The 26,325-nt window shown below is 43.7% G+C and overlaps 1 protein-coding gene across 1 annotated transcript in view; it reads right to left on the bottom strand.

Annotated features, from left to right (window-relative positions):
- The window catches only part of ZFHX3 (zinc finger homeobox 3), a 1,259,585-nt gene that overhangs the window by 265,090 nt on the left and 968,170 nt on the right, over positions 1–26,325 (bottom strand). The window contains 1 exon segment of the mRNA XM_054696960.1: positions 4,473–4,821. The gene's annotated coding sequence lies outside the window, so the exon portion shown is untranslated.

Here is a 26,325-nt window from a genome sequence, read left to right as displayed (position 1 = left end):
CTGTGGTGAGGCACGCATTCCAAGGCTGGAAGCGCCTCCTCTGTAGATGGACTTGGAGGGCCACCCAAAAGGAAGCCCAGAGATGCTGCAGCACTCCTGATAACTACAGGTTGGACCTTGGAGCAGCTTCCCGGGACAGCTTGTGGAGATGTCCACTCGGAGACATGTGTGAAGGCACAGCAGAATCATGCCAAGGGCCCTGAATGGAGACTGTAAGGACTCAAGAGTGTGAGGGGGCATGAAGTAAACATGCTACTGGAAAGGGCGCAGATTTTGTGCTGAGTCCTATAGGAATGAAAGGGGAACTCTCCTTACCTGACGTCCCTAGATGACAGATACATTTCCCCCAACTTGCTATTATTTTTGATTCCGCCAAGGTTTTAAACATTACTAGTTTTAAATATCATAGGGAAGCCGGTAGATTTAATGAAGCCTCCAGATGCCCCCTGAGAAATGATTATAGCTCTAATTAAAAATGGAGAAAGACAGACTAGAATCCCAGGGGACCTGATAAGCAAGCGACATTCACACAGCTTCTTTCGTGGACAAGATGATTTTGTTCCTATCACTTTGGGCAGTAAAGGATAGTGTCGCCAAATTGTAATACCTTATAAGATTTAGTGGGGTTCAAAGGTCAGGCAATGTTTTAAATTGTCAGGGGAAAAAAGCTTATAAGCCAAGTTAGACTTTTATTTCTTTGATTTCATATACCTGTACTTGCCAGCTCCTGATTATATATAGCCTGGAGCACGAGCGGGATCACCTAGATGGCATCTGTCTTAGTGCTGGAACTAGGGAAGGAGAAGAAGGGAGGAATGCATGAAACACACAAGAATTAGGATTCCACACTCAGGCCTTCGGGGACTAGGTGGGTACGGCAAGTCAGAGTAGGGTGTGGGGCCACGAATCTAGGAAATGAAATGAGGTTTAAAACATTATCTATTAGGTACTGAAGATCAAGGCAGTCATACATACAGACTCAGGAGAGAGGAACATTGAGATATCAGTTTCAGAAGACAGACCCACCAGTAGAAGCTTGTCTTATCACAAGAAGCCTGGTCTTCTCATGAGAAAGTACTGGCCAAATTGGTTAATGTGGGGTTGCAGGGATAGGGTGTAACCAGAAAGACCAGGAAGCCGGAGGACACTGGTCACTGGAAAATCTTAGGTTGGGTGTGGTCTCTGCTTTTGGACATAATGTAGACATGAGGCCAGATCTCATTAGCTGCCCAGCTACAGAGCTACTTCCAGAGGCAAAGGTGGCATTATACCTTTACCTGATACACTTGCATCTCTTTAATCAATGCCCATCTTTTACCAAGGACAAATCAAACAGGAGAGAGTTGGACCAAGTACCATCAAATAAGGGGTCAAATGCAAGAAACATCAAAGGTGTCATGGCGACTGCGCTTCCCATGGGCCCGGGGCTGACTGTCAGGAATCAGGGTGCAGGCTCTGACAATGGAGGTCTTATAACTCAAGGATTGTTCCTGGATAGGATGAAAGCACCAGGCAGGGCTCACATCCTCTCAAACACAGCGGTGGGATGCCTATCCTCACGAGACTGACCTGCAGGTCTTAAAAATAACCATTAAATCTTTTATTAATGACAGACAAGATTTGAAGGAACCTTCCTCCCTGCTCACCAATGTCCAGGCCTGTGGAATTGTCTGCAGGATATGAGGATTACAAAATATTCCTGAACCCAAACTGTGGTTGCTTTGAGACTGATGATCCTCAAACTCATCTCCAGCCTTGATTCCTCCCCAAATCCTATACACGGAAATATCTGCCCATGAATCTCAAAGAAAATTTTCTCTGCTGGGAATGCTTTGCCTCCTCTTCATCACTGTGTATCTGAAATATCTCTGTGAGACCCCTAAAAGTTATTTTGTTCTCACTCTGTGCTCCCTAACTTCAGTATATATAACTATTTAAACTATATTGGTGATTGTCTGTCTACTCAGTTATCACTCATGAGATAGAAAGCTCTCTGAGGAAACTCCCTGGTGACCTAGGGGTTAAGTCTCAGCGCTACCACTGCAAAGGCCTGAGTTCTCTCCCCTGCCAGGATGCTAACCCACATGTGGCACAGCAGACCTCTCCTGTCTCGCCCGCTGCTCCTCTCAGCAGTATATCTCAGCAGAACCACCTGTTCTGCTCCCCACTCTGTCTCTGGTGAATCCTCTCAACCCCCCCCCACAAATTAAATTAAAAAAAAAAATCTTACAATAAAGGAATAGTTCTTTAAAAAAAAGTTACTTGAGGGCCTCCCCTGGTGGCACAGCGGTTGAGCGCTGGGCTGCGAGGCTGCCCGCAGCCTCTGCAGCGCGGGTTCGTTCCCTGGCTGCCGTCGAGGGTCCCACCAAAAAAAAAAAAAAAAGTTACTTGAGCTCAGAGATGATTTCTTCAGTTTATGAATACTGTGTTTCTCACCTAGTGGTCACATGGTATATATATTCAATAAACATTTGTGGGCGGGGGAGGGAAGAGAAAAGACAGAGGGAGGGAAGGAAGGAGGTTGCCTGGCTTGTAGGTTAAAAAAGCAGTAAGGACCACCAACCGGCACACAGTAGTGTCAGGCTCTTCCATAAAAGGACGTGGACTAGCCGGCCCCAGAGAGACCCCCTTACGCAGATCTGCAAGGGAGCTGGCGGTGGCTTTCCGTGGCTGCAGGGCTGGACTTACTGGCAGAACCCCAGGGAATCCCTCTTTCTTGGCCCAGTTTGTGACTTACCTTCCTGGAAGGCCTGCACATAGTTCTGTGCTGGCGACACCGCTGCAGAGCCAGCCAGCACCAGCCTGAGGTGGGCGAGGTGCCACCGGCTTCCTAGCATCATCTCAAAGGCCCTGCCGAGCCCTGTCCTCCCCTTTCCTCTCAGGCCTCTGCAACTGGATATCATGGCATTTGACCAAAAACAGTGAACCCGAGTTTGGAGTTTGGGTGAGTTGCTTTTATCTATTTGCTATGTCCCATCAGGTGAGAAAAGTTTGCAGAGCTGGCTTTTTATTTCAGAAATTTCCCACAGATAGCTTTCGAAAGTGCTTCTCAATTCTCAAAACATCCTCTACTGGTGACCAATATTCTTGTAGCTGCCAGCCCTGAGTACATCTGTACGGGATTTTCAAAATGCTAGAACTTGACAACACAAAGCAATAAATTCAGTATTTAGGAGCTTCACTAGAACACCCAGCACACACCCTTGCTGCTTTTAGAAATTGGTTCTGTCAATAGACAAGCTATCCAAAGAAAGTGCTTTTCAGCTCATCCTCAAACACGGTAACGCAATATCGTGCGATCTGAGAGTCAGAGAATAATCAAACGAGATCTATCACAGAGGCAGCCTGAACCGAGGACGCTAACGCCCAGCTGGCGAAGGTAAGTTACTGGTCCAAGGACACACAGCTAGTGAGTGACCCAACTGGCTTAAAATCAAACATGATGATCTAAACCACCTTTCTGCTGTGCAATATGATGGTGTTCATTTATAGTAACATACACACACAGGCACACACATAAAAGACTAACATCTTGCATCACACAGACCTAATTGTCTGAAGAAACCGACAGTCCCACTAAAACAATAAACCATTTAAATTTAGGGCAGCGTGGTCAGGAATGGGTCCGGAGCCTCAGCAACCCCCCAGAAAGCAGAGCTTTGTTTCCAACGAAACCCTGTACTGAAAGGAAGCCTGTCAGCTGGCAATGACCTCGTGAGACAACTTTGGGGAGAGCAAAGGGCCGAGAAGAGAAAGGCCTCATTCTCATTGCCAACAGGAAAAGGGAAGAGAAAAAGAAAGCTCTGTCTCTACACAAGGTTTGCTGGGCTGGCTATGAACTGTTCCAGTTCGTTCCATCAAATAGCCGCCTTCATAGAATCAAGCCAAGCGCGAACACCGGGTCTGGGACTCCCACTCCGGGGCACAGACGGGCCAGCTCACACATGCTCTCGCTCCCTCACACCCTGGGAGAGCACTTATATGGGCTTCATGAGGCTAAGTAATAAACACTTTGTCTTCACCCTGCTATTTATGGGTTGCTTGGGGCATCCCGATCTCTCCACTGCCTTTACCTGAACAGACGGCTCCCTCCCCTAGCCCCAAAGTTTAATGGGGACAGCAGTAAATGCAAAAGGCTCTGAGTGCCTGCGTGCTCCTCCTTCCTCACTGTCAGTGCTAATTTGCAGACAAAAGGCAACCTGCATCCATTTGCCTAGTTTCTGTGCTCTCCCTCTCAGTTATGTCCCTTCTCCTTTCACACCCTCCCCACTCGGCTTCCTTTCAGATATTGCTCTAAGACATCGAAGATAGCCTTTCCTATTTCACCACCGCCAGAGATTCTTCCGTGAATCAACCAACTCAGAGAACAAGCACAACTCTGAAAAACCACACGCCACCGGCAGAGGTTCAGGGTGGGGAGGTGTCTCTGGATGATACCACACACACTGTGTTAAGGAGCTGATCCATCCTACCTGTTGCTGACTTCTGGGCTCACTTAGAAGCCTTGTGTGTCCCCCCTTTGTGGGGGGTGCAAAAGGGAGAGATGCACATTTGAAGCAAGAGGTGTGTCCAGGTCAACCAATATCTGGAGCTGCAGAGGAAGATCCCAGAAGTGTCCGCTGGATACAGAACCAAGGCTGATGGCTTTGGGGGTGCTTTTCATTCAGCTTCTTGGAGGTGCACGGGGTGCTTCTGGGCTCTCTGAGCTGACGGATCCTGCATGAATCACAGCTGCAACCTGTCCACACTTGGGCCGTCACAGCAGCCCAGAGCTTTGCCACCTCTCAGTCTTGTCTGCATCTTGGGCTAACCGGTCATGTCCTGAAAGCAGACAAGACAGGGAAGATGCGTTAACTCAGTCTCTCCCCACAGAACACAATTCGCCATTGCAGCGCTGATTAAATACAGGACATTATCTCACCATAATGCCCTCCTGGCGGCGTTCCCAGGAAAATTCTAACTAATCATAAAAATAGAAAGAAAAACGCAACCTAAATTCCATTCCTCGTCTTAAATGAGTGATGTGTTCACTTTTATTTATTTTTCTGGAAGTGAGGCGGGAAAAGAAAATGAATTTTCGGGCTTAGAAAAACAAGCTACTAATAGTACTAAGTAGATCTGGGCAGCAGTGCAGACAGCCGGGACGCAGCCGGCGTGGCATGGGTGAGTCCCGGCCCTTGTTCTGTCTGTAAACTTCAAGTTTGAAACTGAAGCACCTGGAAGGACAGAGAGAGGATGGCAGGCAGAGGGAGTGGGAGGCATCTGTGGGGCCAGGTGTGTCCCCACCTATTTGCACACATACCCGGACAAGTTGGGGGCTCCGGGGTGTTTTTACAGCCCCAGCAGGCAAATGCTCTTCTCAGACTCCTTTACAGCAATGCCTGCATCTTGTCTAACACCATTCTTTCTGGAGACACAGAGTTTAGAGACTCCTGCCCTGGAAGAGTTATTCTGGGAGTTTCGCCTTGCTAATTTCCACTCACCCTTTAGAGAGCAGAGCACCAGGCTATATACTCAGGAAGTCTCTCCAAGCACCTACTGGATGTCCACCCAGGTGTTGGCCTTCTAAACCTTCAGGTACAGGGTCACATGGCTATATGCTAACACAGTAACTGCATAGTGGATGTTTTTAAAAAAAGATTTATTTATGCATACAAGAGCTGGGGTACAGGCCAGAGGTGTGGGGGGTGAGAGGATTCACTAGAGACAGAGTGGGGAACAGAACAGGCAGACTGACTGAAACACACTGCTGAGGGGAGCAGTGGACGAGCCAGGAGAGGACTGCTATGCCCTGTGGGTTGCTCCCTGGCCGGCCGGGGATCGAACTCGTGCTGCAGAGGCTGTGGACAACTTCATAGGTTGTGTCTTAAGCCCTTGCGCCACCAGGGAGGCCCCTGCAGAGTGGGCTTTATATTCACAGGGATCTAAAAATTGTGATCCTCTGATAAACTCCTTTGTCAATGCCTGGTACCTAGCAGCTGTTCAGTGAATGCCTGTGTCCCATGTGTGGGAGAGACACGCCCTGTCATTCTGGTTAGAGCCCAGGCTTCGAGGTCACAAGCAAAAGTTGCTGGGTCCCCAACCACCATCCTACACTCCTCCCAAATACTTTTCTGCTCCTTCTTTCTGGGAAGTCATGAGGGATAAGCCATGGGAGAGTCTGAATCCCCTGAAAATGAACCTCTGAGATGTGTTGTGGAAGGTTACAGCGAATGAAAAGAAAATACAGGACACACCCCACAGTCCTCCTGCCCCTACCTGCCCCCGCCTCTGGCATTAGATTCCCGAGGCTGCCAGCCCCCACCATTGCCCAGGCTGCAGTAATGGGCGCTGCTACTTGATGGCAAAGTTCTAGCTGGGCTAATTAAGCACACTGAGCTAATAACCTTCCATTTTGGGACCGGTATTATTCATAATTTAATGTATTGCTGCTGAAACATTAACCTTTCGACAACTGGCATGCTGCCCACAGCAGCTCAAGTGCTGACCATCTTTCAGTAAAATGAGTATTATTGTTAAAACAGGTATAAATCATTCATGGCTGCGGCTTTTGTGTCAGGCCCTACGTGAAAATAAGCAGTAAGCTGGGTAATTTATTTACCTTTTGGTGATTATTTTTTATGATTTTATGATCATATTCAATGATTCATAAACATTGGCCCGTTGCCATTTTGTAATCATTTCACCTTTTAAATATTGTGTGGCTGTTCTGCTTTTCATCTCAAAAAATCTCAGGATGGATACAGGGCAACTTAATCCAGACACAAATGCAATTTCATTTGAAAGAAAGGGTGGTAGTGGTGGAGGGAGAGAACCTGGGCCCCATTCATTTTAACAAAACCATTTTCAACAGAGCCATTGGGGCTTCCACTTGTTACCCACATCACTTACTGCAGCAAACTTTCTTTGAAGTTTAACATACAGAGGGGGTCTTGAAATCAGAATAAAAGCACAGGAAAAATGTAAGAAGCTTCTGGTTGGAAAGATGATAGAAAGGAGCTAAAGGGCGGAAGGAGGCCTGGAAATCCTGGCCTAAGGCCAAGAAGGGTGGAGGCCACAAACCTCACTCCCGGCACCTGGCTGGAGAACTGATTGTACAAACACCCTTGGGAATCTGGAAACTTGACTGCTCCTGTTGCCTCCACTGGGTTGGGGCTTCCATAACGGTTCTAGAATGTGGCTTTTCTCCTGATGACAACAACTAGGTGGGCAGGCCTTTCATGAGCCAAGAACTCAGGAAATGTCCCTACACCCCACAGGATCTGACAGTTTCTTAAACCAATGAAAACATAGGCCTCCTGGTATGGAGTGTCTGTAGCTGACATTCTGATGATGGGAGAGCAGTGGGTGCAAGAGAAGGCAGAGAATGTGAGGTCGTGTTAAGCTCCTGCTCAAGTGGGGAGCATGTTGGGCAGCTAGCTTGCTTCTGGAGCCTCACCTCACGTTTGGTGTGTTGGCCCAGGAGAGAACTTGGCCAGAGAAGACAGGTGCCATCAGCTGAAATGTGGGAGATGTCTTGAAATGTAGCCACTAGTATGTGCTGTGAAAATCCCGTGGCAGTGGAGGCGTGGGGGAGGGGGGTGAAAAAGAAAACCCTGGCTCATGGGGAAGCGCAGGCAAGAGAAAGATAACCCACATTCCTTTTGGGGACAGTCTGAATGGAGTATTTCTGAGACAGCTGCTTACTATCTTTTCTACCTTCAGTTGGTTCAATTTCCCACTCAGAGCTTTCAAGATTTTTTAAATATGGGATTGCTTGGCTTTAGGTTTTACCAGATGGTATACAGTTGACACTTGAATAATACAGGTTTAAACAACATAGGTCCATCTAGACATGGATTGTTTTGTTAAACACATGATATAAATTTATCGTACTGAAAAAACAGGACAGTACTATAATTGTATATTCTTTTCCTTCTGATTGTCATTATTATAATATTTTCTTTTCTCTAACTTATTTTATTATAATAATACTATATGTTAATATATATTAAATATTATATATTAATATTATATATATTATATATATAACAAGCTATCTGCAACCACTGCAGTTCGAGTTTGATCTCCGGCCAGGGAGCTACCCACATGGTATGATGCAGCAGACCTCTCCTGACTCACCTGCTGCTCCTTTCAGCAGAGTATTTCAGTCAGTCTGCCTGTTCTGTTCCCCACTCTGTCTCTGGTGGGTCCTCTCACGCCCCCACACCTCTGGCCTGTGCCTGGGTTCTTGTATGCATTAAATATGTCAATCATGTTAATACATGTTAAATTGATTTATGTTTACATTATTGGTAAGATTTCTGGTCAACAGCAGGGTGTTAGCAGTTAAGTTTTGGGGGAGTTAAAAATGATACAGGATTTTCAACTCCACTGGGGTGGAAAGGTCAGCACACCTAATCCCTGCATTTTTCAAGGATCAACTGTCAATTGTATTTAAATATATGTATTTCATTTTTCATTGTGGTGCAGTATATGTAACAAAATTTGCTGTTTTAGCCATTTTCAAGTATATAATTCAGTGGCAATAATCACATTTTCAATGTTATATAATACTGTCACTATTTAATTCCATAATGTTCATCCCTTCAAACAGAAGCTCTGTACTTATTAAGCATTAATGACCACTCCCCTTTACTCTTAACCCCAGGAAAACGTGAATCTGGTTTTTGTCTCTATTGATTTGACGATTCTGGATATTTCATATAAATAGAATTGTATCATATTTGTTCTTTTGTGCCTGATCTATTTCATTTAACATAATGTTTCCAAGGTCCACCCATGTTGTGGCATGTGTCAGAACGTCACTCCTTTTTAGGGCTGCATAATGCACCTTTCTATGGATATACCACATTTGTTTTCCATTCATCTGTTGATAAGCATTTGCATTGTTTCTACCTTTTGGCTACTGGGAATGAATAATGCTGCTATGAACATCGCTGTACAAGAATCTGAGTCCCTAGTACATAGGCACTACCATTTTTTGATCCTCACATTCTTTTCATAAAAGGTCATTTCATATTGTACACACTAATCTACCTTTATCTTGAATGATATGCTTGCTAGCTAAGCAGATCTAGTATGGGTATGGGCATAAGTGGTGAAGTCATTCATGCCTGAGAGTTACGCTCTGGCCATCTGATCAACACTGTCACCTCAGAGGGACCCTTGTCGTCAGTTATCTGCATCACTGAGGTTGGTGCAAGTTGTCATTCTCTACCAATAGCTTCCACTCTCTCTGTTGGACTTGATAAACTGGCTGCTTCTCAGGTATGATAAAGAACAAATTAAGAAACAGAATAACCCGGCATGAGTGAAATTCCCTTTCAATCATGTCAGCCAGAGCAGATGTTGTCATGAAATTTGATGTTATGGATTTATTTCCTAATATAAAGTCTAAAAGAGAAAACAGCGTTAAGAGCTGAAATGTGAATTGGACATGTCTATAGAGTGTGAATTGGATTCAAGACAAAATATTGTGAATGGTTAATAGGGTCAGTCTAAGTATACTTGCTGAAATAATCTCTTGGATATGCAAATATTCTGAGAACTACACTGTCAAATATCTATTGTATCCTCTTATCTATGTGTTCACAGAACTGCTACATGTTATAACAAATGAAAAATGTGAATTTAAAAAATAGTGTCACCCTAAAATAATACTTTACTTTGAATAGTAATTTTTGTTGTCAGGGTTTTTTTTATTTTTGTCACACACTAGACAGTCAGGTTCTTAAATCAGCACTATTGGGAAATATTAAGAGGTGAATGTTGTGTGTCCCATTCTTAGCAGACTCAGAAGTGGGGTGGGGGCTCAGGGGCAGGACAGGAACAGACCACATGTTCATCTTGATGGTGTCTGTCATTTGTGCCTGCCATGCCTTAGTGATGACTCACCGAAACTTCCACTTCCTGGGGTCCTTTCAGAGGAATTCCCTTTCCTAGAACAATGTCTTGAGAATTTGAGATGCTCCTTATATGTCCACTGTCTTTACTATCTTAACTATCAGCCCATTACACATGAGGATAGGTGTAAGGAATATTCAGATAAAGGACACTTAGAAGCCCTAGGCTTGACAGTTGACAATTTCCAGAACTGCACAAATGAACTGCTCACTAAAACCGTTAGCAAGTAGCAAACTGATTGCATTCCATTTAGTTTCTTGCTCTACTTTCTGAGAGTTGAACTATTGAGTGGAGAAAGAATAAAAATACAGACAGCGAATATGGCGCACCATAGCCTACTACTCACAGTCTGAAATAGTTTCTAGTCTATGGTAGGTACTGAGAAATCTATCAAATGAGTGCATAATAATCAGTAGCCAGATACTCAGGAGTTGATGTGATCTGACCAGTGGGTATACTTTTTATCTCCGTGGTGTGGCCAAAGAGGGTATGTTGGCTTTGATTAGCTTTGCAAATCTTTGAGAATTTAGCTCTCAGATTTCTGGAGAAAAGGCAGAGCTCAAGAGCCCTTTATTCCACTTGAATCCATCTGAATACCATCCAATTTTTTGCTTCACACCTCTAAAGAAAGGATTCTTCTCTGTCCCTATTCTTAGGATCCACCATGCCCTCTCTTTGTGCTTCAACCCTTTTCACCCTCTGAATTTACCTCTACCCATGGAAACCCTACTTGCTTTTTCCTTATCCAATCTGATTGAGCAAACTCTGCTGCTTCATCCTTTCTTTTCCCTACCCTATTTGTGCTCTCAGAGTAAGGCCATGGCCCACCTTACTACAATTTCTCCGGGGACTAGTCAAATTTGCAAATTTCTGGTCCCCATCCAAGAGCTACCAAATCAGAATTACTAAAGGTGGGTTTTCGATCCTTCAGAATCACTGAGAAATTTGAGAACGTTTTCTTTGGCTTGACATTAATATGATTACCATATTAATAAGAGTCTTCCACTGTATAGCAGTGATGAATGGGATTCTGGAAGGCTGTTCCTTTCCTGCATATATGGAGGAAGGGGCAGGCATGGGGAAGTGTTCTGAAGGTGACATCCCCTCATGTTGACAGGAGAAACAAAGAGTCCAGAAAAAGTACTATTTGCTCTTTGGCAGTTTAGAATATAGTCAACAAAGGCAGAATGGTTCCATTCTGGAACCATTAAAAAAGTTCTCTGTGGCCCTGCCTGAGATTTTTACACTTAAAGAGTAAATTTGAAAAGAAATCCATTTGTTAATAGTCTGTGAATTATCCCTATTTCTCCATTTTCTTATAGGTTTCTTCTCTACAGGTTACTCATAGAGTTTCTCAACCTTGACACTGGGGAAGTGTAGACCAGATACTTCTTTGTTGTGGAATCATCCCTGGCCCCTTCCCAGGAGGTGCCAGTAGTACTCCCTCTCTCCAAGTTGAGAACTACTGCTCTAAGAGAAATCTAAGTCAGGGCCACAAAGGAGTTTCGAATTTCTTCCACTGCAACTTCATTTTGAGATTGGCTCTTTCCTGATTTTCTTATTTTTGTAAATGATACCATGGCTCTGCAGGGCCGCCAAATCATAGCCCTCCACTTTGCCACCCCTCTCACCATGCCCCTCTGTAATGGGGCGCTACCTCCCCAGTACTGTTTCCCCTGTCCTCACTTCTGTACCTCCATATTAAGAAGTGGGAGAACTACTGTGTTTTTTTTTTTTTTTTTTAAGAAGTGGGAGAATATTATTGGTGGTGGATATGGTATGGTAAAATACATCTGAAGGGGTATGAAACTGTACCCCTAAATCATATATAATATAAATCAATGTTACTTAAATAAAAAATGGTACAATTTTAAAAGATTGGGGCATTAATTATTTTCACCGTTACTTATCTGCATTTTGTATGTTTCCTCCAATGATTAGGTAATGTTTGTTAGTAAGCCACTAAATAAAAGTTATGTTTATTTTAAAAAAAGATGGGGACCATTCATGTATAAGCTAATCTCAAGATGCATCTCGAAAAAAAAAAAAGATGCATCTCAAATGCTGCCTCCTCCAGTCTTTAAATACAGGGGACAAGTCCCCATTTTTTTCCCAGCACTTATTTATGCACATTTTTTTGGAGGGGAGCTATGTCTATATATGTTTATGCATTTCTCTCACTTAAAACAATTGGACTTCACAACCACTATGGAGAGCTGTGTGGAGATTTCTGGACCTACTAAACATAGAGCTTCCACAGGATCCAGCAATTCCACTCCTAGGTATTTACCCAAAGGACACAGAAACATCAATTCCAAAGAACACCTGCACCCCTATGTTTATAGCAGCACTGTTTACAATAGCTAAGCTTTGGAAACAGCCCAAATGCCCAAAAATAGATGACTGGATCAAGAAGATGTGGTACATATACACCATGGAATATTACTCAGCATTCAAAAAAGATAAACACTTGCAATTTGCAGCAACATGGATGGCGCTGGAAGGGATCATGCTCAGTGAAATAAGCCAAAAAGAAAAAGAAAAATACCGGATGGTCTCACTCATAGCAGGAATCTAGAATACTTAAATAAGGGACCAGGAAAATGAATAACTATAAGAAAGTGAAAATCAAAATCAACAAAAACTATGAACCAGAGACACTTTTTGGGGGGTGGGGGGCGGGAGGGGAGGGATTGGGGTCAGAATGGGGGGATTGCAATTGTATGGGGAATATAAAAATAAAATTTATTAATTAAAAAAAAAAAAAAAACAGTTGGACTTCAAACTCCCAGAAATGTGTTTCTTTGCCTTGTCATCTTTGCTGTTCTATAGCACAGCACCAGGCATAATGTCAGTGCTTCCAAATGTATCTGTTGAGTTGAATTGTACAAGGGGATTTCTTAATCACAGGTTCACCTCCGCATGTGGTGATATTTGCGTAGATTTTTCAACCTTCCAAATCACTTGCACAATCATAATCATAGTTAACCTTTCTCTCCTCGATATTTGTGTCTTTCAATGTATCTCCATTTGCGGAAAAGCAAATTAAAAAAAAAAATTCAGCCTGGACTAACTTCTCCTCAACTTTCACCATGTAGCTCAAGTGTCATTTTAGGAAGACTTCCCTGGCCACCCTTCAAGTCAGCCTTTCTGTCCTCCAAGATTTCTTATAGCATTCTACGTTTGCTTCCACCACCACACTGTCTAGAAGTCAAAACACAAGTCTTTCTGATCATGGGCTCCCTGAATGCAGGACCCTGCTCTGTTCAGCTGTCACTGGACCACTCTAAGAGCACCTGGGATGATAAGGATCCTGACGAGGGTACACGACTCATAATACAGAGCCACTCATCATGCTGGATGACAAGAATACTTATGTAAATATATCCTCAGTTACTGCTTCCTTTTTTTAAAAAAAGATTTATTTAAGTATACAAAAACTGGGGTACAGGCCAGAGGTGTGGGGAGGGGGGTGAAAGGATTCACCAGAAACAGAGTGGAGAGCAAAACAGGTGGATCCACTGAAATACACTGCTGAGGGGAGCAGCGGGCGAGACAGGAGAGGTCTGCTGCACTATGTGGGTCAGCTCCCTGGCCCAGGGGATTAAACTTGTGCTGCAGAGGCTGTGGGCAGCTTCACAGTGCTGACACTTAACCCCTTGCACCACCATGGAGGCCCCGCTTTCTTTTTGAACAGTTTCTATTTGTTAATTCTAAAAATTAAAACAAGGTCACTTCCATGGTCTTCTAGGTCTAAACATTTACTTATGGCCTTCAAGACCTTTTTGATCAAATTTCTTTGGATCCAGCCTTCCCTTTCTGTCTTCCAGTCCCATATATACTCACTAACCTACCATCTCCCATCTCGGCGCTCACACCCACAGATCCTTTTGCACCCACAGCCCAGAAACGGTGGAATCTTCTCCAGTATTCAAAATCCAATTTAAATGGTGCCTCTGAGCCCTTCCCTTTCTCTCTGGCCATGTCAGGGGCTTTTCCTCTCACTTCCCTGAGCTTTTCTACTACTGCTTACCCTTTCTCATTATGTCCCAATACTTTCGTGTCATTAATTAGAGTGCAAGCTCTCCAAGGGCAAGAACCTCATCTTGTTTTGTTTTGTTTTTCTCATACCCAATGGTGGGTGCTAGGTGGCTGGATGAATGTTTGTGAAATAATACATGTATAATTTTATATTCTTTTTCTAAATTTAATTAAGGTGGCATTCTCCACTAGTTCTGAGAGGACTCTAACCATTGATGGTTTTTGTATGGTGTCAATTTTCCCAGAACTTTAGTTCTGGAAGAATGAGAAGCTAGGATTAAGCAAGTTGCAAAAATGTACAAACATCTCTGAGTGAATGTTCTTCAAGGGCTTTAAAAGGCTGGGTAGTGAGAATGCTGCCATGCCCCTGTCCCATTTCAATATCTTTATTGTGCTCTTGGGCCTGGTCAACTTCTCCAACCAAGTGGACATGACATTTGCAGCTCGTTTTATGCAAGATGAAACATCTTGTGCAACAGTAATAGAAGAAGCTTTTGCAATTCTGTGCAAGTTAGAAAAATCTGGGGGCCAATTTGGCCTTTGCAGATGTGACTTTATCTCCTTGTCTCCATCATTCACCACCCAGGCCTGCCTTGGAAACTTTAAGTAATCAAAGCATTTATAAAGCATCATTGACAATGATGACGATGTGCCTGCATACAATTAGTGGGTCCAATTCCAAGGGTGTTCTCATGTGATAATTATGTAACAGCATACATGGTCACTATGTGGGTAATAAGAAATGGGTCATGCCACTGTCACCTTATCAGGCATTATGTTTTGCTAATGGACAGGACTAACTTTCCACCAAGCTGGTTAGCAGGTGAGTCACTTGCAACACCAAAAAGCAAATATTCAAAGATGCACTTAAAGAAATTACTATTTAGTTTTATGAAGTTATATCCAAACTTAATAAGAAAGAAATAGGGTTGAAGGCAGTTTCAAAGACAAAAGGAGCACCATTTTATAAGGGGGTATCTAAATGTAAGCTCTTTATGCCTAACCAACAGCTATACACAATTGGATCATTTGCCTTCCATGACTTAGTGAACAAGGTTGCTAATTCCCTTCTTCATACCACCTCTGGGCCCTGAACAAATCTGTCCTGTAGTGTAATTCCTATTGTATTGCTAATCTTTATTTCCATATTTGTGATCATCTTGGGGGAAGGATCATGGTTTATTTATTTTTATATCTCACGTACCCATCATAGCTCTTCATATAAGCACGGCAATGATAATGAGTATTGTGGCGTACACTCAATTTTGGATATGCCCCCACCTCCCAGATTCCCTTCTCAGCCCCATGCCTGAGCACACACACTAGGACCTCTCAGGGTCTGTCCCCACCCTGCTCCGTGTCTCCCTTACAGGGCCTGGTAGAGTAAAGGGCAGCCATGAGTCTGGCTTTCCCTGCTGTGGTTATAACAGGGTTAAAGTTGAGGTTTCTAATCGCTCCCATGAGGGCTTATTACCTGTTGATTAGGTCCTTTTGGGATCAGCATCAAACCGACAACAATAATAAACACTCCCTACACTGGAACTCAGTAACGACCTCGCCTGCCCACAGACCCAGCGGCTGCAGGGGAGGGGCGCTGAATGGCAGGTCACTTTAGGGGGAGTTTCTTGATTTTTGGTGGTGCAGTTAATAAGCTGAAGGGCACCAGCTTGAGAGTTTTGCCTGACTGGAGGGAAACTCCATTGTTACAGCACAAGGGGCTCACGGAGGACCCTCCACAGCCTGCCCAACGGCCTCAGAGCGCGAGCTAGATGGCCTTCCCTTAGGCTTCGAGGCATTTTTGAGAATGGTGCCTGGAAAGTTTTAAATGCATAGTCAAAATCCTATGAACATAAAAATATGTGTGTGTGCATGCACGAATGTATGTAGTTTTAGTGTTTTGATTCCAAAAATGCAATAATATTAAACCTTTTGTTCTGCAAATTGTTTTTTTTCATTCAACAATCTCTCTTCCATGTCAGTACATATAGATTTACCTCATTCTGGTGAACAGCTTATACTTAATCCAGAGTAAGAATAGAGTAAAATACATGTAGCTGTTCTCTTGCTGAACATTTTGGTGGTCTCCAATTTCTTGGTATTTCAAAGAAAGTTGTAATCAGCATCCCTAAATCTTTTTTCATGTACTTGTGTAAGTATTTGCAGAGAATGCATAGTACTGTCTGAGCAGGTCCTTTCTGTGGTCCCCGGTTAGTATCATTTTTAAAATTTTGATAATTTAATTGTAATAAAATGTATCACAGTGATACTTCACTTAAAATTTCTCTGATATGGCATTGCATTTACCTTATAATTAAAAATATATACTTCAAACCTAAAAAATTAGAAGAATCATTGAGAGAATTTCTGGATACACTTTACATAAATTCACCAATTTTTTACATTTTGTCTCCCTTTTCTTTGTTATTTCTTCCTTCTGTTTTTGTATCTGTGCTATCCAATATGGTAGTCACTAGCCACACCTGGTTCTTTAAATTGAAACTGAATAAAATTAATTCAGTTCCTCAGTCACATTAGCCTTATTTCAAGTGCTTGGTAGAGACGGGTAGATCTTGGCTCCCACATTGTCAGAGTAGATATAGGACTTTTCCATCATCATGAAAGTTTCACTAGACAGCCTGAATTATAGGAATGCATATGTTTGAACCATTTAAGACTAAGCTGGAGAAATCATGCGCATATACCCCTAAGTACTTCAGTGTGTATTTTCTAAGCACACTCTCATATATAACCACAGTTCAATGACCTAAATCAGGAAATTTGACATCAATATGAAATTATCTAATTCACTGACCACATTTGCATGTCACCAAAAAGCTCAAGATTTTTCTTTGTAGCTATTATTTTTCCTGGTCCAGGATCAAATCCAGGGTCAGACCCTGTATTAGTTGTCATGTCTCTTTGTCAGTGCATTTTAAGAATTAAGTATTTAAGTATTAGGACCAGACTGTGAAAGCTTCTAGAATGCATAGCAGGTCTCATTTATCTTTATATGCCAGGCATTTAGAGCAGGGCTTAGGATGGAATCAATGCTTAGAAAAATGAATGACTGAATTTCTGTATCACTCCTTATTTCTTCCTAATTACTATACTTCTCTTACCCTCTCTGAAATCAAAACAGAAAAGCACTAAATATGACTATTTTGGAAATCAACTGTCAAAAAAACTTGTAAGAAAAGTTATTACTGGTAGGGTCATAAACTGGCCCCACAGTCCCTTGGAAGACATTTTGGCAGTGTTGAGCAATGTTTAGAAAAAGAAGTCTTCTTTGCCCAGCAGTTCTACTACTTAGGCCCTGCACTGGGGAAAACCACACATATGTTCACAACAAGGCAGGCACATGATGTTTGCTGAAGTACTGTTTGTAACAGGAAGTAAGAAGCAAAAGAAATAACCTATATGTCCATCAGTCGGGGAACAGTTCAAATTGATATGGCAGAGCCATATTAATTCATTTAATCAACTAAGAAATACTTATATATGTTGACATAGTAAAACACCTATTTTGTGACAGGTAATATTGACATTCAGGAATTAAAGAAATGAAAAGGACACCTCTGCACTGAGCTTATATTCTAGTAGGAGGATTCAAAGCAGTGTAGCAGGGAGAGAGAGAGAAAGAGAGAGAGAGAGAGAGAGAGATGGGGCTCTGGTAATAAGTAAAGACCTCTGAAGCATTTTAAAGTAGTAAAGAAACAAGTAGCCAAGCTGCAAAATTATGACAGTGAGGACAGAGTTTATGTTTAAAACCCTTCTACGTGTCCTTATAGAAATATATAGATTTATTTTGTGAATGCAAGTTTTCCTTTTGGTCTGAAAGGAACCCTGCTATACTATTTTTTTTAAAGATTTATTTATTTATGCATGTAAAAGTTGGGGTGCAGGCCAGAGATGCAGGGGATGAGAGGATTCACCACAGAGTGGGGAGCAGAACAGGCAGATGTACTGAAATACACTGCTGAGGGGAGCAGCGAGCGAGTCAGGAGCAGTCTGCTGCATCATGTGGGTAGCTCCCTGGCTGGCTGGGGATCAAACTGTGCTGCAGAGGCTGCAGATAGCTTCACAGTGCTGACGCTTAACCCCTTGCGCCACCAGGGAGCCCAACCCTGCTATACTGTTCTATCTCTGGGACAGGGTTAGGATTTCTGGGTATGGTCAAGGGGCATTTTTGTTTGATACTGTTTTGTTTGATTTTGCTTTTTTCCCATGAGAATGCTTTCACGCATTGCTAGGGAAATTAAAAATAAATAAATAAGCACGTTAATGGGAGGTCTAAGCATCTTGCCAGTTAAGGGAAGGCAGGCACTATTTAAAGCATTAAATGTAGTCACAACAGCATCCCAAGAATAAAAATTGACCTGCAGGCCCTTGCCACCCCCAGAAAACAGCACCAGCCAATACCTGAAATGCTGTATACTCATAAGCTTCCATCTAGCCTAAATTCATATAAATTCAGTATTCTCTGGGAGGAAGTGAACATTACCTGCGTCCTTAATACACTGCAAACGTTTGCCTTATTTGCTATTTCCTTCTGTGCCTAGAACGCCAAGAAGCAGCACTTCTTTCCCTTGTTCAGAGAGGAGAACAGGTTTACCACATTTGTGCCGGGTCCAGTGCACACAGCAGATGATGGTGCCTGAGCTCTGCTTGGTCCTTCCTGACCCCAGAGCAAAGAGTCAACTCTCTGAAGAACCACTGAAGAAAGGCTGGAGAGATTTGCAATTGCAGAATCTCAAACTCATGGGGCTGGGGGTCTCATCGACTTTTTTCCTGTTTTTGGCCATGTTCTAGATAAAACTTTGGGGAATGCCCTGGCCACACTTGGCAAATTTCTCTCCAGAGTGCCCCATTTTTCTTAGCTCCTGTCTGCCCATAGTATCCCATCTTGAGAAAGAAGAGAGGGAGAAATAAAGAACAGTGTCAGTGAAGAATAGAAGGGTGTGATAACAGGAGAAAGAGAGGGAGGAGACCACAGGGAAGTGGATAAAATGGACAGAAAAATGGGCTGAAGAGAGTGTGAGGAAACTATGCTATGAAGCAATGAATTATGGGGTCTTGGTTTTGTAATTTAAAAGGATGACAACAATGCCATATAGGACAGATTTAAAAAAAAAACCCACACTTTTCCTAATAGTGTGAGAAGGGGAAAGTTAGCGAAGGATGGAAAGGAGAGAAGTACCCCAACATCAACCACTTCCCTTCTGCATCAAGGGGAGCTGGCGGAAGGTTCCCAGCCACTGTCCTGGGGGCAGGCTGAGCAAGTAGGGGGTCTACAGCTCCTCTGAAGATGGACTTGTCAGTTCTCCATGCCCTGCTAACAGTCCACATACTGTGGCCCAGGCACCCAAGAAGCCCTGCACCTTGGACATTACTGTCCTTGGGGTTTTCAGAGTTTGCCATTGGCCTGGAAGTCTGTGGGCACACATTCAAAATGGCAAACAGCATGGCAGTGAGCCAGCAAAATCAGTCATGGGAAAATGAATGAGGGAAGGAGAGGGGAAAAAGATGAGAAGTGAACAGAAAAGATGGAGTGAAAAGAGTGAGGGAAGCAAGAAAGAGAACAGGAGAGTTAGAGAAGGAAGGAGAAGGACTGAAGGTGAATGACCACATGAGGGAAGAGGAAAAAGAGGGGAAGAAGCAAGGAAAGGCAGGAGCCAAGTTGGCAGAGAGAAGGGAAGGGAAGGCAGGCATTCTTGGGAAAGAAAATTACAAGACATTTCACTATATCCTGGCTGGAGAATGAAGAACAACTTCTAGTTGAGGGTTGGCAAAAGCTCTGAGGAAGCAAAAAAACTTCTACCAGCTTCCATGAAATTAAAACTCCCAGGCCACGATAACATGGTCCATGTCCTCCAATGCCTGTGTCCACATTATGGCCAACATCATCCCAGGCATTGCTTAAATGTAAGTAATTATATAAGTAAGAGCCTTTGCAGGCTAGAATCATGTATACCCTCTGTGTGAAATACTGGCATGAGATAAGAAGGTGAGCTCCACAGGCAAAGAAAGGAATGTTCTAGAAGAGATAACAGGAAGTGGAATCAAACACAGATGGGAGGTATTGATTACTACAAATGTAGTAGGATGGTGTGAGTGTCTATATTTCCATGGTGGGAGGTTTAAAGATTTATTTATACAAGCATGGTATACTCAGAAGATCGGGAGGGTGAGAGAGTTCACCAGAGCCAAAGCGGGGAACAGAACAGGCAGACTGACGAAATACACTGCTGAGGGGAGCAGTGGGTGCGGCAGGAGAGGTCTGTGCGCCATGTGAGACCCTCGCTGGTGGCTGGGGATCAAACCAGCGCTGCAGAGGCTGCGGACAGCTTTGCAGCCCAGCGCTCAAACGCTGCACCACCAGGGGAGGCCCCATGGTGGGAAGTTTAAATCAAATGGTTGTCCCCATAACTGAAAGTTTTTGGAAACTTAAGAGCAGATTTTGCATATGTCACTAATTTTCTGAGGCTATTTGGTGATTGACCCACCACTACAGCTAAAAAAAAAAAATTGAAATTTCATGAACTGAGTATTGTTTATGAATCTTCCCTTAAATCATTATTAAAAATTGGGTAGGCTCAGTTGGTGATTTTCTGCAGAGATCTAAGCTTTGCTATCTCATGAGGTGGATGGAACACAAGGACCACACTCTCTGCCCTGCTATAGTTTGCTCACAGGGGTAGCTCCAAGGCAATGGGGTGGCTATTTCCACCCTGGGGTTAGAACCAATTTTCAAGAGGGGCACTAATTTTCAAGAGGAGGAATGAGAGTTTAGACCAGAGGGCATTGTAAGCGGAGGGTTCGGACCCCAGGCTCGGGAGTTGGAGTTCTTCATTCTGCAGTGGATGACACTGTAACATGGGAGGAAAACCAAGTATCTATCAAAGTTTAATTTGGAAGAAAATATTCAGACTGTTGCAGTGGGTTGGCTATCTCCGGCAGCCTTCACTTAAATCCTGTAAGAGAAAGGCTGACAGTGGCCCATTTTCTAGCAGAAAGTGAAGGAATTTTGTTAAGAGAGGTCCTTTCTACTTGCAGCTTGTAATTCAAGATGGCTGAAAGTCCGCACGCAGGGGCCTGCAGATCTGGAAAAGCCACGTTTTGTCTCCCAAATCCAGGCTAATACACACAGAAGCAGGGACGCCATAGGGTGTCCAGGAGGTTGGAACATGGAAAAAGCCTGTCCCACCCCTTTCTTGGTTCTCCAAACACAGTCTGCTAACCCTTTTCTAAGAAAGGGGAGACTCACAACTTTGTGAAGTTGTATCCAGAGCTGTCCAAGGTCAAGAAGAAATTATGAGGATCTCTCTATCCCAGGATATTGTTTCTATTTCCTTCACAGCAGAGGCTCAAATGAAGGGAGAGGCTGTGATAGTAGCTTCAACTGAGGGTAGTGCTTTCAAACTCTGGGTGTCACCCATTAGTGGCTGTAAAATCAATTTGGTGAACTGTGACCAGTTTTTCTTTTCTTTCTTCCTTTCTTTTTACATGGGACAGAATAGAAAACACCAGCTTGCACCTCATGCCATGAGGGTGAATAGCGTGGCACGAAGCTTGTGATTTGGTTATACATAAATACATGTTAATGCACACACATGCATAATTATACACTGGGTTATGAAGTAGAATACATTTCTTATTATGAGTCATGGCCAGCGTTTGAAAGCTAGTAATCTAGGCAGAAAGATAAAGCATAGAGGTTTTGGCGAGAAAAGAGAAATTTCCAGGTTTAAAATGCATGACCAAACAAATCCTCTGGCTGTGGTTACTACTCAATGGAATTGTCTAGAAGCAAAAGGATGAGAAGCCTATTCATGAGATTTGTATTTCCCCCAAAACTCTATGAAAGGGTAGTGGTAGCCTGCGATTGCTCAGATCATAGGGTTAACTAACTCTAGGACAATTCCTAGCTCTCAAATGAAAAGGTTGTGAACTGCTGAAGTATAGCCTTGCATCGCCTTTCTTAGATATGCTCATGGAAGACATGTAGACAAAGAGGGTCCTCCTTGGTTTACAGAAGACACCAAGAATTCTTTTCATTGCCAGGAGTCTGCATTATTTCTGGTCTACTGGATATGATGCATTCTCTTGGTCATAGTCACAAACGGAGTTTTTATTGTCTATTTCCTGTCTTTATCTGCTGGGTTGAGTATATAATCCACGACTTAACCACAGGACGCTGAACATAAGGAGTGACCTCAGGTGTGTTCCACCTCTGAGCCCTGAAGAACTTGAGTCGGTCAGCACCGTCTAGTTCCCTGATTGCAGTTATTCCTCGGGGGTGCAGGGGGGCGGGAGGGCACAGCACGAGGCAGGAAGGGTCACTGTGTTCCACCTATCAGGTACATTTCCAGTATCTTACCTAGAATGACAGGACAGGGGCACCCTATACCACTGAACATAGGCGGGAAAACATGGGGTCTTAGGATGAGGGCAATGTCGTGAATGACAGCATGGGGAGGAAGAAGGGCTCCAGGTTCCTCATTCTACTCTTCAGCACTTGAGCCAATCAGCCATGTGGCCTCCCTTCCCTCTGGACTATTCCCTGTGAGCCAGTAAGCCCCTTCAGGAGATCTCTTTAAGCTGACTTCTGTTAGTTACAGCACAGGAAATACAAACTTCGTCCACTCGATGCCTTGCCTCACCAGACCGCCTCATCTCAGATGTGGACTTGCCGCACCTGTGTCCTAGGCTGCCAGGAGCGTGGCGTCCTTCACATTAGAGTTTGGAGGTCCTGCCAGGCCTACTCCTGAGGCTTCCCACCAAGCTCAATTTCCCCCATATAAGCACATACTGATGAACTATGTGGTTCCAAATTCTTTCAGAGCCCTCAGGGCTCGTGATGACTGCCTCTTGTCTAGCCCTGCACCTTTGGACCATTTCTAGGTCTAGTCTTGTCCATTATGTCATGGCATATTAACTGTGCAGCATTCCAAACCCTGTATTATTTTGTGTGCTTTTTCTCACAATATTTTTTTTTCCTTTCCTACCAAGAATGCCCTATCCTCTCGACTTTCTTTGCTCTCTTTCTATTTATCCTTTTACACATGTGCTTTTCAATAGGCAGCCACCAATTACACATCAATCTATCCTGAATATGGCTAGTGGAAGTGAGGCACTGAATTTTTCATTTTATTTCACTGAAATTAACTTAAATATTTTTAATTGAAGTACTATAAAATATGTTTCCATCAAACACACTCTATTGCTTTGACAGGATGACATGAGGTGTGCTGTAAAATACACGCTGCATTTCAAAGACTTAGTACAAATAAACAAATGTAACATCTCATTAATAATTTTTATATTGATTGTGTAGTGACACAGTCATATCGTGGATGTACTGGCTTGAAGGAAATATGTTGACATTATTTTCACTTTATTTGTTTTTACTTTTATAATGTGGCTACTAGAAAACTAAAAATTACATATGTGGCATACACTAGTCCCAGACTAAACCTTATCAGTGCTCTCTCTAGAAAACATTCCCTCGTCAGCCTGCTTGGAGCAGGGGCCTCCTGCCTTCTCATGACACCCTCTTTCACAGCACTCACGTCACTCATGAACTTTATCTCCTCATGTGTCTGTTCTACTCGCTCCCCTGCCACCCCCAACAAGACCACACATTCTCAAGAGCAGGGACCATGTTTTCTATTTTCAGGGTTCACCTAGAACCTGAAACATATTCAATAATTACTTGAGAAATAAATGAATGTGCAGGAAGCCACATCAAGTTCACAATCTCACAGGTGTTTTTCAGTGTAATTCCATGTAGAACTACCTTTTATCTTAATATTCTGTTTGAGGGCTTCCTGGGATTCAGTCTTCTAGCTCAGTTCCTGGGAGACTGTGTGCAGTGCCCACCTGGCACAGTGCACAGGGAAGCTTCATAGGCAAACCTTCCAGCTCTTGCTAGAATCCTACTACTAGGAGGGCACCAGATGCGAGCAGACAAGGAAGAGACACAGGAGGATCGGAAGAGAGGAAAGAGGAAGAAAAGAGAGTAGCAAGCAAGACTTCTCCCTCTATTTCTTCCCGAACATGAGCTGAGCATGGCTGCCAAGTAAACAGTGGTACAGAAGTGGGGAAGCAGAGGCCATGCTGGCTGTGGTATGCCACTGGGTGGAGTTAAAATTTACAACAAGGGAGAGGCCACTGAAGAAAGGAAAGATTCTTTTTAAAATTCTGCTGAAGCCTAATTAAAAGAAAAATCCACTCCCTCATACAAAGTTTTAAGAGACTTCCCTTTCAGAATTATTTGCAGTTTGGTAACAGGCAGGAAGCGTATCAGCTATTCACCAAGCTATAAAGTAGATACTCCCCACCACGAAAACACAGAGCCTGCCCACAGTGCTTTCGACTTAGGTTATGAGGATCAGAATATGAAGTTGTCTGGGCAGAGATCATTCCAGAAAGGAGTGTCCTGTGTGGTAGTTTGAAAAAAAAAAAATGGTTGCAGTATTTTTTAGCTCTTCCCACCAAGAGATGAGTGGATTTTGCCAGGCCTTGAATCTGGGTTCTGTTCATGGCCTCAGACAAGTAAGTGATGTAAGTGAAGGCTTGAAAGGTTCGGACAAGCTGAGGCTTGATCTCTTTTGCTTTTTTTGGGGATTTTCAGTCACCCTGTGAGGAAGTCTAGGTTATCTTGCTCAATACTAGAAACATATGGCCTGCTCATCTCTGTAGCTCCCTGCCAACTGTCAGACACATAGCTAGTCATCTGGGACCATCGGGCATCAGCAAATCCTCTAGCTGACTGCAACCAGATGAGTGAATCTGGCAGAAGAGCTTCCCACCTGAGCCCAGCCCAAATTGGCATCCTCCAGAATGGTGAGTTAATAATGATTATTGTTTGAAGTATCTAAGTTCTGGGTGTCTTATGTGGTAAAAGGAAACTAATATAGCCCAAGAGGTGTAGAAATCCACAGAGAAATAGCCACCTTATGCCATACTGGAAATAACCACCTTCTACCTTACTAGGCTAGGGCTGCTATGAGGGTTACTCAGAGTGTGGTTCGGTGGCCAGGCACCATCCCTGTGTGGCATGACCTCTAGCATTTGCTGACAACGACAGTGCATACTTTGTAGGAATGGAATGAAAACTGTGTCAGCCAGGGCAGCACACCAGAATTAGATTCTTAGGGGAAACTTTATACAGACACAATTGTATTTACAAAGGTGTGGCCAAGTTTCAGGGAACCACAAAGGAGAGTGCAGCGCCCAAGGGCCATGTTACCACCCTGGGTGTGTATGACCAGGTGCAGACAGGGCATGGTGACCAGAAGCTGGAGAGAGAGCAGTCTGGGTCAAGAGAGCCACCCAACAGGATTTATACTCTTGGGTTGAGAGTTGAAGCTATTCTGTGGTTATGTCACTGGGAAGGAACTGGGAGGATAAAGACTCTGACCTATACTTCTTCCACCAGCCGGTTTCTTGCCAATGCTCTTTGTTGGCCAAATTCAACCAGAAGCCACAGCACATATGGATGGATGAGTCTCCTCTGGCAAAAAACACGCTGGAAAAGATGGGGTGGGGAAAATGGGAGGGGGCTGTTCTAGGGTAAATGGGAGGTATCCAGACTCAGGACTTAAAAACAATACTGCTTATAAAAGCACTGAACACATACCTAATGCCCGGTAATTATCACACAATCGGTATAAACCAAAGGGTCTGGGGGACAGAAAAGGAAATTAGCTATTAAAAGCATCTAAAAGATTATTAGCTCTAATTCACAGATGAGAAGTTAAGACAGAGAGAACTTAATAACTTGCTTGAAGTCACAAGCTAATCAGCAGTAGGACTCAGCTAATCAGTAGCAGGATTCAAATCAATTTCAACAGTGGTTTGGGACAGGACAAAAACTCTTGCAGAAGCAGAAGGGAGTCAGTCATCCAGATGGACTAGAGTACGGAGTTTCTGCTGGAGGACAGGGGAGGTGGTCTGGAGCGAGAGAGAAGGTGCTAAGAACTCGACTGTGCAAAGGCCAGAATGGCAGGTTGGGGACAGTGACTTTCATTCTGGCAGGTGATAGGAAGATGCAGAGGATTTCTGAGAAGAGCAAGTCAATGACAGCAAACAGCAGGAAGACTGATCTGTGTTCAGGGTGAAACTAACAAGCAGGGAGCAACTGGAAACCAGGTAGCTGGCTAGAGGATACTCCCACAGTCCAAGCACTGGGGCACGAGAGCTTGCAAGAGGATGATAACCACCCGGATGAAGGGTATGGGCCCTGAAATCACACTGCAAGGGAGGACATCACAGGCCTTGGGGACTGATGAGTTGGATGTGTCAAGGGGGGTTGGAGGAAGAGAAACAGGACGGGAGCTTGAGACCCAGATGACAGAGCAATGACGGTATCAGATG

Source organism: Talpa occidentalis, unplaced genomic scaffold, assembly GCF_014898055.3.
Source record: "Talpa occidentalis isolate TD23 unplaced genomic scaffold, MPIMG_talOcc4v2.1 talOcc4.17, whole genome shotgun sequence".
Lineage (NCBI taxonomy): Eukaryota > Metazoa > Chordata > Mammalia > Eulipotyphla > Talpidae > Talpa > Talpa occidentalis.
This window is presented reverse-complemented; position numbering and strand designations above follow the sequence as displayed.